The sequence below is a fragment of the Eschrichtius robustus genome, chromosome 4, assembly GCF_028021215.1.
Source record: "Eschrichtius robustus isolate mEscRob2 chromosome 4, mEscRob2.pri, whole genome shotgun sequence".
NCBI classification, from domain to species: domain Eukaryota; kingdom Metazoa; phylum Chordata; class Mammalia; order Artiodactyla; family Eschrichtiidae; genus Eschrichtius; species Eschrichtius robustus.
This window is the reverse complement of record NC_090827.1, coordinates 151,161,648-151,173,979: the sequence shown is the minus strand read 5'-3', so window position 1 is coordinate 151,173,979 and position 12,332 is coordinate 151,161,648. Positions and strand designations below refer to the sequence as shown.

The 12,332-nt window shown below is 56.5% G+C and overlaps 1 protein-coding gene across 4 annotated transcripts in view; it reads right to left on the bottom strand.

Annotated features, from left to right (window-relative positions):
• Positions 1 to 12,332, bottom strand: part of ZFYVE28 (zinc finger FYVE-type containing 28) — a 114,573-nt gene that overhangs the window by 80,483 nt on the left and 21,758 nt on the right. The window lies entirely within an intron of this gene.

The following is a 12,332-nucleotide window of genomic DNA, read 5'->3' as shown; positions in this document are numbered from 1 at the left end:
TTTTTTAAAAACAGAAAGAAATTCATGTTCCTGACAGAACCCCTCAAAAACACTGATGTATTCGATTCATCCTAAAGACTGGCAGCGATTCTAACAAGGCTGTGATGGGCCCCTCCTGCCCACAGGTCGTCAAGAGCGAAGACAGTGTTTTCACCCTACAGTTACGATATATGCAGTCACATGTAGCCCGTCTTGTTCGTAGTTCAGCCCCTTCAGTTTAGAAAAAGCCACAGGGATAACCGGAGTGCAATTACACAGAAAGAGCCAGAACTGATGCAAAGATCTGTCAAAAAAGAAAAGCCTTCTAATTTTTTAGGAGCTGAGAGCTGCTAAGACAGGAACAGTCATCTGTCAGAAACCTATGTTTTAAAGTAACTCTTTGTATGCTCAGGAGGAAAGACGCCCAAAGTATCTATGCACAGGCCTGAAATGTAAATATACCCACATACACCCAGACGGCAGACGCAGCGGCTGCACTCACATCCCGGCAGGCACTTGACCCCCTTTCTGTCAAGGGTCTCGGGAACAGTCGGGAGCGGACGGCCACATGCACCGAACGCGTGGGGCTCTGAAGCGTCTGCTGAGCCGGACAGGCTTCAGGTGGGAGGGTGGCCGAGGACGGGGCCCAACTCTTCCCACAGGAGATTCTGGGCTTCCAGAACGGAATTCTCCTCGAGAACCTTTGTCTTTCTCTACTGCTTATGAGAACGCTAATTCAAACGACATGAACATGAGTTCAGACGACCAGTATTCATCCACAAAGCGCGTCTGTTCCGAGCTGTCTGCCGGGTGACCTCTCCCAGACACCGCCGTCCATGCCAGGCCCCTGGCACGTGGCCCCTGCCCTCGCTGCCACGGTGGCAAAGCATGAGGAGGGGTTTGTCCCGGCCTTTTTCCAAAGCCTCCAGGAAGGTGGCTTTCTCTTCTCATCCCCAAGCACTGATTTTACAGGAAAGTGTTAGAATCAAGTTGTTCCTACTCATTTCAAGCAACTTGGCATCAAATGGACGGTTAAGTTCCAACAAGGCCTGGTCACCCTGGCTGACCTTGAGGGAGCACCCCAGGGCCACCTCCCAAGAGACCCGCCCGACTCTCCCCCGAGCTGGAGAGCCAATGCCCAACCCCTGGGCCCCAGACGAAGTCACGGCTTGGAGGTCGTGTGGAGCAAATCCCTCCGTGGGCTGAGACGCCACCCTAGGCGGGGCACGGCGGCCGCCCCAACACTAGACCTTCAGATCTGCCTGGAAATCCACGAGGTGTGAATAACGCCTGTGCCCCCATCACCTGCTGTCACAGGCCGAGGCCAGCACGTCCCCAGGCTCAACGGCAGCCCGCGGACAGCCCAGACCCCTCCCTCTGGTCCTGCCGTCCCGGCTCCCCGTCCACGGTGACAGCCACCGCCCCAGGGGCTGGCGACCCTCTGGAAAGGGGCGGTCGGAATTGAGAGGTTTCAGCGTGGAAAACACTCTGATGTCAGTCAAAGCCTGTGGCGTGAAGGTACTGGGTCCCGTAGTCTGCATGTTGATTATATGCTGAAAGTATAATATTTTAGATCTAGCTGATTAAATACAATATATTATTACAGTTAATCGTGCCTGTTTTTTTAAAAGATTTTTTTTTGATGTGGACCATTTTTAAAGTTTTTATTGAAGTTGTTACAGCATTGCTTCTGTTGTTCATGTTTTGGTTCTTGGCAGGGAGGCACCGGGGATCCCAGCTCCCCCGCCAGGGATCAAACCCACACCCCCTGCACTGGAAGGCGAAGTCCCAACCACTGGACCACCAGGGAAGTCCTCCTCTCCTGTTTCTTTTTACTATTTTTTTCAAAATGGATACTAGAAAATTTACAATTCATACGTGCTCATGCCCGGGGCTCACACTGCTTCTAGAGCTTTACTGTCACCTCTGTTTTACACACACATGTTCTCAGACCATCAACACCTGATGACACTTGTCAACACTTGGCCAGTTTCCATCCTCGTGGCTGCTTCTGCTGTCCCTTCCGCTGAGGGAAAGAACCCTGAGTTCTCTTTTCCTCTTGCCGACACACATCCGATGATGGTAAGTCTTATAAGGAGGGTCCACAGAAGGTGAAACCCACCCTTCGCAGGAGTTCATCGGCATGGAAGCCGGGCTGCAGTCACCGTCTCTGCACTGAGGCTCTTCTTCCCTATGTCCTGTGGCACTTGGGGTCATTGAGACAGTCCGCCCGACTTTCCCTGTCTCTGGAGCTACACTGTCTTTTCTCTTAACTTCTAAGGTTTCCTCTCTACCTCGATGTTCTGCAGTTTTCCCACACATCTCAGTTGGATCTATTTTTATTTATCCCACCTGGAACTCACAGTCTAGGACTGAGGTCTGAGGACTGTGGCCTCTCTTCATTTGGGGGAAATCCTCAGCTATGACTTCTTCAAATACTGTTTCCACCTTCCTTTCTCCCCCTTCCTGTCCCGATTCCTCTGAGACACTCCCTGGAGCCTCTCTGTTCAGAAGCTCCACCTCTCCATGTCCACCTTAGGGCAGCCGCCGACCCCCGTGGACGTCCTCGGGAGGCCCCACCCGCGTTCCTCTGTGCTCTCCCCAGGACTGACTGCTGCACGGGTCTCTGCCCAGCTGATGGCAAGGTCCAAGAAGGCCGGACCGCCCCTGTCTCAGGGCCGGGCACGTGGCAGGAGCTCAGGAAACGTTTGCTGAACGAGCAGGTCCAGCCAAGACCCGGCAAAGCTCCCACAGCCCCTCCCCACCCCTGCTCCATCCCTTCACTCAGCCCTGCATCCTGGGACCAGCCAGACAACTGCCTTTTGGAGCCGTAGACTCTACATCCAGCCTTTCAGTCCCCCAAGAGCGCCATCAATCCCGATTATTCAACAAGCTGAACCAAGTCAGATCGCCGGGTCCACCTGCCCCTGCCCACCCCATCCTGGGCCCCCACGAGGGAGGCAGCCGGTGCAGGGGTGCTCTGAGCAGAGGGCTTTTCCTCCGGGGGCAGGTGACGTCCTGGTGAGCCCCTGGGAAGATGGCCAGCCCACCTGTCCCACTTGCTTGGCAAGACCTGGCCCACGTGGGGAGGCTGCTGAGCTGTCCCACAAGGACAAGGGGCCGGATGAGGGCTGGCCACATGCACAGAGAGCATCCCAGGGTGGCTGAGACCCAGAAATGCACCGCCCCGCTGAAGATCTACGCGGAGAGTGGGCAGCTGTGCAGGTGGGGGGAGAATTCCAGGGAGAGGCAGGGCCCTCAAAGATCATGGAACAGCCACAATGGGACTATAGTTTCCTCGCCTACCAAATAAAGATAACCGCAGAACCCCAGGTTCTGTCCAGACAGGAGGAGCTATGAGGGGCAGGTGCCCCCCATCCCAGGGCCTCAAACTTGAAGATCTCTCAAGAGAATCAGGAAAAACCAAGCCGACAGCTAAAACTGCAGCTACAGTTTATGAGAGTCCAGAGGCTGGGATTGCCAGCACAGTGTAACTGTTGACATTTAGCAATAAAATGAGCCCATCACTCCTGGCCTCCAAACAGCTCTGACTTGACTGCCCCTGGTCGGCCGACAGACAGAGCACTGTGCGAGAAATGGCTCTTCTGCCTTCCTAAATTCACATTTCCACCCCACTTCCTCGTGTGATGCATCCTCAGGGACTATATTTTTATGCTTCGAAGTCTTTTATTGATCACCCATCAATATTTATTTATTTATTTATTTTATTTTTGGCTGTGTCGGGTCTTCGTTGCTGCGTGTGGGCTTTCTCTAGTTGCGGCGAGCGGGGGCTACTCTTCGTTGTGGTACGCGGGCTTCTCGTTGCGGTGGCTTCTCTTGCTGTGGAGCACGGGCTCTAGGTGCATGGGCTTCAGCAGCTGTGGCACTCGGGCTCAGTAGTTGTGGCTCGCGGGCTCTAGAGCGCAGGCTCAGTAGTTGTGGCGCACGGGCTTAGTTGCTCCGCGGCATGTGGGATCTTCCCGGACCAGGACTGAATTGGCAGGCAGATTCTTAACCACTGCGCCACCAGGGAAGCTCCACCCATCAATATTTTAATATTTGATCTCAATTGTTCGATATTATATGAATTGGATTTAAAACTTTTCAAAGAATCTCCTGTGCCTGCAAGGCTCTGTGTGTTACAAGTTCCTTCCAGACGGAGTCATCATTGTGATGAGTATTAGCACACAACTGAGAAAACAACATAAACATGAGACAAAGCCTGGTGAACGACCGTTTCACGGTAAAGTTGTATTAGAAATGCATTTCTTTTTTTTTTTGCCTGTGCCATGTGTCTTGCAGGATCTTAGCTCCCCGACCAGGGCTCAAACCCGGGCCCCCTGCAGTGGAAGCAGCCGAATTGAGCTTCCAACCTCACCACTAACGGGCTTTCCAAGGGAAGGCTGTGCTGGTGTTTCGTCCTCGTGAACAAAGCTGCATTGAACAACCTGGCACGTGTCCTCCCACACGGGCACAAGAGTACGTTCTGGTACAGAGTTCTGAGACAAAAGAGGATGCATTTTAACTGTTCCAAACGTGGGGTTTGCAGGGCTGAGCAGGGCCCGTCTCCCCAGGGCAGGTAGCCCTGGTGTTGGTGCTTGTGTCAGGCAGGGTCCCTTGAGAACCTGGAACACAGGGGCTTTGGTGCAGGGAACTAGAGGGAGTGACAGAGCTGAGAAGTCAGTGGGGACTGGCCGGTGGCCAGGCTGGAGGGACAGCTCAGGGGGCGGGGGGGGGGGTTGGCGGTCACTAGAGGAAGCCGGGGTAGGGGATGGGGGCTGGAGCGGTGGCAGGAACCACAGCAGCTTCGGCCAGAGGTGGAACCCAGACAGGGGGACACATACCCTCCCCACCAGCCCGTGTCCCGCCAGAGCCTCCTGCTGGCTGAAGCCGGGTGGGAGCCCACCAACCCGGGAGCCTGAGAAACACAGTTGATGCGGGTCAGCGTCCCCACCCAGACGCACAGCTGGGCAGGGGGCGGGCTGAGAAGGGGTCAGAGGACACGGCCCGGGACCCACACAGTCACCGACAGGCGAAAGGCTGCTGTGACTCTGTGATCCCCCGAGTGTTGGTGAGGTTGACCTGCTCCCCGTCGCCACCGTGTACTACCTGCCTGTTTGTGTCTATGATAGAGGCTACACTTGCCCCATAACCTTTCTTCCACTCTTCTTCCTGGGGGAGCAAAGCCCTCCCATCTTCAGAGGCTCACATGGTGCCCTGGAAGAAACACTGCATTTCCCACCTTGAGATGTAGGCTCTGGCCAATGGGTTATAAGCAGGGAGAGCAAGCCTGCCTTCCTCTCTCCTCCTCCCTGTAGGCCGGAGTGCAGATGTGATGGCTGGCCCTCAGCAGTCATCGTGGTTCAGGAAATGTAAGCCACAGACTGAGGATGGCAGAGCCGGGCCACCATGTGGGCCTCACCGCCCGACTGCCCCTGGGTTACGTTCCAGTTTCCATCATGTGCCACTCACACCAACCCTAATGGGTGCTGTGTCCCTTGTCCATATCTCCCTGGAGCAATTCTCTTCCTCTAAGTGATTTGTGGTAAGATTTTGTTTTTGTTTTGTTTTGTTGTTTTATCATTCAGTATGCATTTTATTGTGTTAAAACACATACAACAAAATTTACCACCTTAACCATTTTAAGTGTACAGTTCAGTGGTATGAAGTACATTCACGTTTTTTGCAGTGATCACCGCCATCCATCCATCCCCGTAACTCTTTTCATCCTGTAAAATGGAAACTCTATACCTATTAAACAGTTAACTCCCCATTCCCCCTCCCCTCAGCCTCCTGCAACCACCAGTCTACTTTCTGTCTCTATGAATTTAACTAAGTACCTCATATCAGTGGAATCATACAGAATTTGTCTTTTCATGACTGGCTCATTTCACTCAGCCTAATAATACCTTCAAGGTTCATCCATGTTGTAGCAGGTGTCAGAATTTCCTTCCTTTTAAGTCTGAATAATGTTCCATCACGTGGATGGACCACATTCATCCATCAACGGACACCCAGGTTGCTTCCACGTCTTCGCTGTTGTGAACATGGATCTACACATGTCTCTTTAAGACCCTGCTTTCAATTCCTTAGAATATATGCCAGAAATCAAATTGCTGGATCATATGGTAGCTCTATTTTTAGTTTTGTAAGGAACCTCCCTACTGTCTTCCACAGAGGCTGCACCATTTTACGTTCCCACCCACAGTGCACGGGGCTCTGCTTTCTCCGCAACCTTGCCAGCACTTGTTGTCTTCTGTTTTTTGATAGCGGCCGTCCCCGTGGGTGGGAGGTGCTGTGATAGCTTTTGTATGTTACCAAAGCCAACAAGCTGCCTGCCATATCATCACCAACACTCCCCTCTTTGGCACCTGTCTTTTGACTCGATGGTAGTCTTCTCCACGGGGAAATGTTTTAGTTCTTAAGTTGCTGAATCTCACTTCCGCAGCCGCCTCTGCCTCCTGCCCCTAATGCCACACCTTCCAAGGCCTTCCTTATTGCAGGGTACAGACACACCTGTCTACACTCCGCATCTTTATGGTTTCTTTCATACAGTAAAATGTTTAACCTTCCTAGAATTTATTTTCCTTTAAGGCGCTGGCAGGGACCCGTCTCACCTTCCCAAGCAGCCCCCAGAGTCCAGTCTCGTCTCAACAGAAACTGTGGGGACCACGAGCCAGAGGGAGCTTCAGAGTCTTGGAACAGACACAGCAGAGCTGAGGCCACCAGCCATCCCCTGGGACCTGCGGCACAGGGCCGGGAGGGCTGGACAGCTACTGGCAACTGGGCAGAGGAAGAACCAAGCCAGGATGAAGCAGCAGCAGCCCAGCGTCTGTACATCCTTGCTGGGGGTGGGGCTCACCTCCCTGAAGGCTCCCCACAGCGCTGTACCCTACCCTCAGTATACACCTCCCCTCCCCCTCTACCCCCAGGGCTGCCCCCAGGTCTCTCCCCGGGTCTTCCTGGCTTGGCCTCCTCCGGGTCTGCCCCTCAGCCCCCCTTCTGCTCTCCCCTCCTCCCGTCCCCTACGGCCCCTCCCCCTTCTGCCCCCTGAGTCATCCCCCTCCCCCTCCCCCTTTGGGTCCAACCCCCCCCCCCCCGGGATGAGCCCTTCTCTGGCCCCCCCCTCTGCTTGCTCCCTGCGTCTACCCCAGGCCCACTGGGGAGGGGTCTGCTAGCATCCTGGGAGCACCCGTCAGGGTCTTGGTCAGGGTAGGCCGGCCATCCTCAAAGAACCCCACACAGCAAAGCACCGGGGCCAGGACCCCCACCTTGGGCTGACAGTTCCCACATCTGCTACAATAGGAACGGCTCTGTGAGTGTCCCTCATGACAGGCTGTCATGTCGGGGCCACCTGGCTCCCCACTCACCTCGGCCTCAGAGCTGCCCAGGAACAGAACTGGGGCGTTGGCGTCAGCAGAATCGACGTGCCCACGGGAGAGAGGCCCCTTGGACACCCACCGGCTGGACGCAGCTCTGCTGCAGTGTGAGCTGACGGCCGCGAGGCCGCCCCGGGCACAGCAAGGATGGGACCCCTGAAGGACACGGCGCCCACTGACACGCCTGGGGGCCCCCATCCTCACTGCAGGCCTCCCGTGATTCATCTGACAGCGCTGCTCCCGTAAATTCTCTCCAAAGCCTGAGCATAAATTTAAGACGTCAAGATACGTGTAAACTGGCAAGTATGGCCATATTAGACATGGATCCCACCGGGAGAGGCAAATTCAAGGCTTTCAAAACGTCCATTTCCCAATTAGCTTCTCAAGGTCACTCCTAGTAACACTGACCCCAAGCACAGTCACCCCCCGGGAATCAATCCTAGAGGCAAAGGAAGAGCCAGGGACTCGCCTGCCCGCGGACAGCTCCCACACCTGCTCGGACCTCCTTCCCGGCCCCCGCGACGTCGCCGCAGCGGAACAGAAGAGGCGGGAGGGGCAGCCCGAGCATCCCCGGGAGGCGGCACGCCGAAGCCGGCCCTCTGCTCACGGGACCATTGGAGTTTATTGAGAGGAAGGCTTTGGAGGAAGGAACACGCTTAGGAAACCAAACGCCGCTGCTGCTGAGACGTGCCTGGATGCCGACGCATTGCAGTGAAGGTCTCAGGGCTCGGCTGCCCGGGGGGCCAACCCAGGGGAGCCCAGACCCCGCCCCCCCCGCCCTGCCCGGCCAGAGGACTCACCCCGGTGGGAGCAGGGAGCTTAGGGTTTTCAATCTGAAACTTAGGAAAGGGACTTATCCTGGGAAAATATGCGCCGAGAACAAAGGAAGTGGCCACAGAGCGAGGAGCGGGGACAGGCAGGCCCCAGGCCCCCTCGGGGAGCTGTGCTGCTTCCCTTTCTAGTCTCGCTCTTGCAGGGAGGAACCGGGAGCCCACGAATCCCTCCTTGGGGATCCCCATTATCTCCCGCCACCAGCACTGTCCCCTCCCGCAGAACATGGCTCCCGCCCCCCCACAGTCCCAGTGGCCAGAGCCAGCCCCCGCTCTCATCCACGCCCAGCCAGGCCATCCGGCCAGGGGCTGCCCACACGCCTACCAGAGGGCGTTCTGGCCTCCACGGCTTTGGAGCACCCAGGGTGCCCTGGGTCTCAGGCCAGGCTGCCAGGTCAGGGGCCAGCATCGCGCAGTGTGCGGCCAGCCCGCCCGAGGCTACCTGTGCTGTGTGCCTGCAGACTCACTGCCTGACCTTTCCCTGGCCTCGGCGTCCAGCCCCACGGGGAGCCTCAGCCCGCTAGATTCCCGCGGTCTCCCATGACCCAGAAGAAGCTGCAGGCTGCTCCCTGCAACACTCACAGGGGACGCTGGGCACCGGCAGCCCTGGCGCAGACACACCTCCCCCATCTGGATCCTCCATCTTTCTCAGGGTGTGACTGCAGCTGGGAGCCCCCTCAGGACACGTCTGTTCTGCAGGGGACCCCAGCAACTGAACCAGAGTGACAAAGCAGCCAGAGTCCACACGGAGAGGTGGCCCTGAGACACCCCCATTGAGCACGGCAGGCCATGCACTGGGGCACCCAGCCCCTCTGCCCCTCCAGCCTCAGATGTGCACCCTGCCGTGCACAGCAGACCCCCCTCTCCCCGCCCCACAGTGGTGTTGTAATGGGCTGAATGGTGGCCCCCCAGACTGGTCCACCCGGAACCTACAAATGTGACCTTATTGGCAAAAGGGTCCTTGCAGATGTAATTAGGTTAAGGATCCAGTGATGAGATGCTGCATTATCAGGCCCCCGGGGGGGCCCTAAATCCAGTGACAAGTGTCCCTAGAGAGGCAGCGGAGGAGGCCACGTGATGACAGAGGCAGAGGTTGGTGCGATGCAGCCATGAGCTCAGGAAGGCTGCAGCCGCCCAGGAGCTTAGGAGAGAGGCCTGCCTCTCCCTGGGGGCTGGTCTCCTCAGGAGCTCAGTTCCCCTGTGGCCCCAGTGTTAGTTTTCTGGGCGGCAAACAAGTTAGCCCAAGCTTAGCAGCTCAGATCAGACATCCAGCCAGCAAGGCGCTCTACCCAGGGGCTCTCCAGGCTGGAACCCCGACGTCGGCCTGGCTAAGCCTCTGCCTTGGGAAGAATAGGCGCCCCAGCTCCTCACGGTCTGGCAGATCCAGGCCCTGTATCCTTGCTGGCTGCCTCTCCGCTCCTGGGCGCCCACATCCTTGGCACGTGGCCCTGGCCCCTCCATCACGGAGGCGGCAACAGCGCGTGGAACCCCCATCTGAGTCCTTGTCCTGCCACCAGCCAGAGAAAGTCCTACTTCGAGGGCTGCCGAGACCAGCCCAGGCCTGCCCGGATACCCCCCTGCCTTGAGGTCCGTGAGCCACACTCACAGCCATACACACGATCGAGGGCGTGAAACCCACCATATCCTGGGGGTCTGGGACCGGGAAGCTTAGGGGGCCATTCTTCGAACCAGGCTACCAACCCCCTGTGACTCAGCTCTCCAGCCAAGAAAAGTCCTGGCTGCAGGTTCTCAGTCTCTACGCTGCTGGGCTGGGCACCTGACAGCGTAGGTTTATCCGCCTCCCAGCCGTAGTCCTCCCGCTGAACTCCTGCCCCTGCGGTGGGCAGGGCTCCATCCTGCTCCGTAAGCACCACCCCCCCTCCTCTCTCCACAGCCCTGAACACGATGCCAGCCTGCAGCGTCCGGAGGACACGAAGCTGAGGCACAGAGGGGCCAGGTCCAGGTCACAGGGCAGCACGTGATGCAGCGGGCCCCAGCGCCCAGCGCCGTGCGCCTTCACCGTCTTAAATATGCTGCTAGCGATAAGTCATCAGAAAGCCGAATGTAATCGCTGAAAGCAGCTCCGTGCGCACCTTCCACGGCAGCTCCCCAGCAGACGGGTGTCTGCGGGGGCAGGAGTGCAGAGGGGAGGGGGGGCGGGCGCAGGGTCTCCCTGGGATGACGGCAAGGTTCCAGAATGAGACAGAGGTGGTGGCTGCACGACACTGGGAAGGAACGAAATGCCACTGAATCGTTCGCTTTAAAAATGGGTGATTTTATGTTACCTGTATTTCACCCTAATTTAGAAAAAAAAGGACCGCCTTGAGGGAAAAAAAGCAGCACCTCGGCACAGTGCGTCCTAGGGAGAAGCCCTCACCCGCAGCCAGGCTGGCCCGGCACCCCACGCGCCAACTCGAACGCTGCAGACCTCTAGCTTCTCCCCTAAGTAACCAGGACCCAGCGACTGCTTTCTGGCCAGACCTAGAATCTAATGCCTAAGTATCTCCTACACTGGAAACAAATGACCGTTAAAAATGGCTGAAATGTATAAAATAGGCAGGACTCTCCAAAAAAGTGCATTAAGTTCATATTATTTTTTTTCTTCATCAGGTTTAGCGTGTGTGTAATTTGGGCAAGAGGTTGTTCAAAGCCAGGGTTCACAAGCCAGTCTGGATAGATTTATCCTTTCCGGTGAATGAAAGTAAATTAGGGCTGCTAAGAGGACTACGCAGGGCGCCTTACTGACCCTTCACCTTACAGGGTCACTTAAATACAACTCCATTTTACCGCACACAATGCATCCTTTATAGCCTTTCTTCCCTTCTCTTAATTCCTCACGTAACTCAAAGCAAACGTTATCAAAGGGAACATCATGCTCTCCTAATTCCTCCGTCACCCTCCCACCCCCTCCTCCCTACCCGCCGCTGAGCCAACACCGCAGAGAAGACTTTGGCCATGAGTGTAATGAGAACCGCTTGGCACACACCTCAGCCGTGAGGAATTTCCAGAAATGCAGCGAAGAATCGACCCTGCTGTTTCCCAGAAAAGGCTTTATCCCTCTCCAGATCCAGGCAAAACAGATGGGGTCTTTTGCTCCTATCCTGGAAGGAAGCAAAATTGCAAAGCTTGCCCTGAAAGGACCAAAGTCTGCGTCCTTCCCGCCGCCAAAGGCGTCTTCCCGACCACAGGAGTGGATGGGTTCTCGCTCACAGAGTCCGGGGGGACCGCGCAGCTCCGGAGGCTGAGGGCGGGCACTCACATCTCACAGCCCTGCTGCAGAAACGGGCCCCTGGTTCACCTTGTCCTCTGCACCCAGAACACGCCCTCCCCTCGTTGGCACAGACCATCTGACCAAGCCCGCGCTGTCCCACACAGAATGCTACTGGCAACGCTACGCGACACTCCTGGGCTGGGATTCTCCAGAAGGAGGCAAGCCACAGGCCACACAGGCCCCAGAGATGGGCTATTTCTCAACTACGCACGAAAGGTAAGCAGCGCAGTAGTTACTTTGAATCGTGCAGGAGGCACCCAGGAGCCCGACGCCCGACATGCAGGTAGAACCCCGCCAGTTCCGCAGCCCATCGCCCCGCCTCCCCACAGAGCTACCTGCACCCGGCTGCTGACTCACAGGGCCCCTTTAACACAGCTTGTTGTTGCCATATGTTGTCCTAAAATGTATTTTTGGTTGTTCTTAACTCTATAAAAAGGACGTCACGCGTATGTGATATTTGGGGACTGGCTTTTGATTTGTCACATCCTGTGCGCTCTGCCCTTCCGCGGACGGTCCCGCCACGGCCCCGCGTGCAGAGTCGGCCCCCAGGGTCCTCAGCCACACGGATTCCTCTGGGTTCCGCTTGGTAAGCAGAGTGCCCCGGCCGGGTGGGCGCAGCCCCGGGACGCAGGGGTCGGTGTCCGGCAGCTGCTCTAACCAGTCCACAAACTCAGTGGCTTAGAACAACACAGCGTAGCATCTTACAGATAATTCTGGAGGGCAGCATCCCAACTTGGGGCTCAGTGGGCTAAAATCAAGGGGTCAGAAGGGCTGTTCCTTCTGACCCTTCAGAAGGGTCTAGGAGAGAATGTCTCCTTGCCTTTTCCAGCTTCTAGAGACCCCGCTTTCTCTGTGGCATTTCTGGGTCGCCCC